A 2997-nucleotide genomic window follows, 5' to 3' on the forward strand; every position below is an offset into this window, starting at 1 on the left:
AGAAATCCTGCTACAGAACCGGAGGTCATTACACAGGGCCCCAAGGGAGCCAGGGCTAGTTCTGCAAAGAACCCTACTCCTTCTGATAAGGATGCCAGAACTCTGGACAGATGGGTTAAAAAGGTTTACACCTCTGCAACCTTAGCCATCAGCGCTCTCAACTGTCAGTTCCATATGTTAAAATATCAACAGCACACTTTGGAACTATTAAAGCAAAACATTTCTACTTTTCCTGACTGTGCTAATTCTACGGAGTTAGCAGATTTACTGCACTCTACTTGTCAAGTGGTTATGCACTCTTTACACTGTGGATATGATGCACTAGAAGCCTTGAGCAGGGCAGCAGTGTCTGGATCTGTCATTCTGAGATGCATGGTTGAAGGAACAACCTCTACCTGATCATGTCAAGTCTAAATTAATTGATGCACCTTTGGAGAAATACCGATTGTTTGGGGAAAAAGCAGAAGAGGTGCTTAAAAATGGAAGACAAATCAAAATCTATGCAAACAGTTAAAGATTTCTTTCAGTTTCAACCTCCTAGATTCAGCAGGAACTTTCCCTCTTAAGCACTGGGGCAAGCTAAGCCCCACAGGGACAGGCCACCCAGGTCCGTACAGCAGGGACAACAGAACCAAACAGTGGATCACATCTGTCCCTAGAACAGGGAGTTCTAAGCCATCGCTCTGTGGCAAAAACTCCCAATGACTCCCTACCCCCCTCTGCCTTTTTTTCACCCAAAATCTCGGAGGAAGGCTGTCCCTCTACAAAGAAAATTGGCTGTCTGTAACCAATGACCAATAGATCATTGATAATTAATCAGTAGTCTAAAAGATCATTTTCCAGGGATACAAATTCACTTTCAATGAACTCCCAGTTCCCAGAGGGTATACAGTCTTACCTCCCAATCAGTGGGGAGAGGCATTAAAGCAAGTCCACATTCTCATAGCCCAGGGGGCAGTAGAACCTGTCCCCACAGGTCAAGCAGGCAAGGGCTTTTATTCCAGGCTTTTCCTCATTCCTAGAAAGGAGGGAAATTGGCACCCCATCCTGGATCTGTCCATGCTGAACACATCCCCGGTGGTCTCCAAATTCAAGATGCTAACCCTGTAGCAGCTACTGCCAATGCTAACAAAAAAATGCCTGGTTAGTGACCCTGGCCCTAAAAGATGCATACCTCCATATCCCCATAAGGGAGTCCTGCAGGAAATTCCTGTGTTTCAGAGCAGACTCACAGCACTTTCAGTTCTCTGCTCTTCCCTTTGGCTTATCTAGTGCTCCCAGGGTTTTCACCAAATGTTGGGCCCTGGCCATAGCATTTTGCAGACATAAAAATATACAGATTTATCCTTATCTGGACGACTGCCTCATCCAGGCAGAGAGCAAAGAAAAGCTTCTCCAAGACCTACACTTGGTCAAAACCAATCCAAAGGCAGCACCAAGCAAATAACTCAAAAACAGAATAAAAAACAAAACGCTGTGTCAGCAAGAAGAATTTCAAGTTCAAATTTAATCCAAGCCAGTAGTAAGCACTTTCATCTCTCGTGCTAGAGACTTCTTCAGACTAATGGCTTTACCATAAAAAACACAGACTTTAAATACTTCATTAATCAACACTTTAGAACATAAATTAGCATTTAAAAACACACAGACATAAAATATAAAACTATGCTTTTAAAAACTTTTCTAATGTTTCAACCCCTTCCTTTTCAAATACATTTTAAATCCTGGAGGGAAACAGGCATTTAATCTGACCTGCCAACAATACTCCAACCAACCTAATTCTTCTTCAACATTTACTATCTTAACATTAGGGTGCACTGTGTCCAGAACTATACATTTGAAATTGATTTTACATTTCTTATCAGCATAATGTTTGCTCATAGCATTTTTTGTGTCTCCATTACTAATAGCATAATTATGCTCATAAATTCTTTTGTATAGTTCTCCCCACATAAAATGATCTGCATTCCAAACACATTAATAAATAAATTACATTTTTTGATTTACATGTAAACCTCCCTGGGACCTGGACTACTGTTTTCCCTACCAATATTTCACCACTATCAGTAAATAAATATTGGCAGTAATTACAACTATGACACAACCATACCTCTTCTTACCTCAACTTCTTTACCCTTATTAAGTTTACTTTAAAAAAGTCTTTAAAATTTCTGGCCCTTTTTTGTACAAACCTTGGTTCATTTCCTATTTTCTCTGCAATTTCTCTATTTCCCTTAAGAATTCCCCAGTTCCTTCTGACTATATTTCTTATAGTATTGGAATCAGTACTGTTTTGTATAGCTAAAGCTGTCTTATAGTTTTTGTGTGTCTTGTCACTTGCATGGTCATGTACTATATTATTTCTTTTTCTCAATTCATCAGAGAACACCCTTTCTTCTTCTTCTTGTGAATATCCGCTAATTTTCATTCTTTTACAAAAATTAGAAGCTTCAAGCTCAAACACTTCATCTTCTTTAGTTAGGTTACTAATCCTTTTTAGTTGTCCCTTAACTATATTTGTCTTAGTTCTTTTAGTATGTAAACTAAAATAACACAGATACATATTATTCTGTCTTTCTTAAAAATCTTAGAAATAAAGTTTATTTCATTTTTTTATATATTGTCAAATCTAAAAAATAAATTTTATATGCATTATAGTTATGTGTAAATTTTATATAAGAACAAACATTATTAATATAGTTCAAAAAATCATTTAATTCATTAACAGTGCCATCTTATATTAAAAGGACATCGTCAATAAACCTTAACATCTTAACTATACGTTTGCTATGTTCACTTTCTAATATATTGGCTGTTTCCCAACCTTGCATAAACACATTAGCATAGCTAGGGGCTAAGGCAGCACCCATTGCAACACCATTCGTTTGTACAAATACTTGATCATAAAACTCTAAATAGTTATGACTCAGAACTATGTCTATCATCTCTATTAATAGTCCCACTGTATTCGGGGAGAATTCTTTAGATTTTAGTAAT

Source organism: Protopterus annectens, chromosome 2.part0 (assembly GCF_019279795.1).
Source record: "Protopterus annectens isolate FY-2018-M chromosome 2.part0, PAN1.0, whole genome shotgun sequence".
NCBI classification, from domain to species: Eukaryota; Metazoa; Chordata; order Ceratodontiformes; family Protopteridae; genus Protopterus; species Protopterus annectens.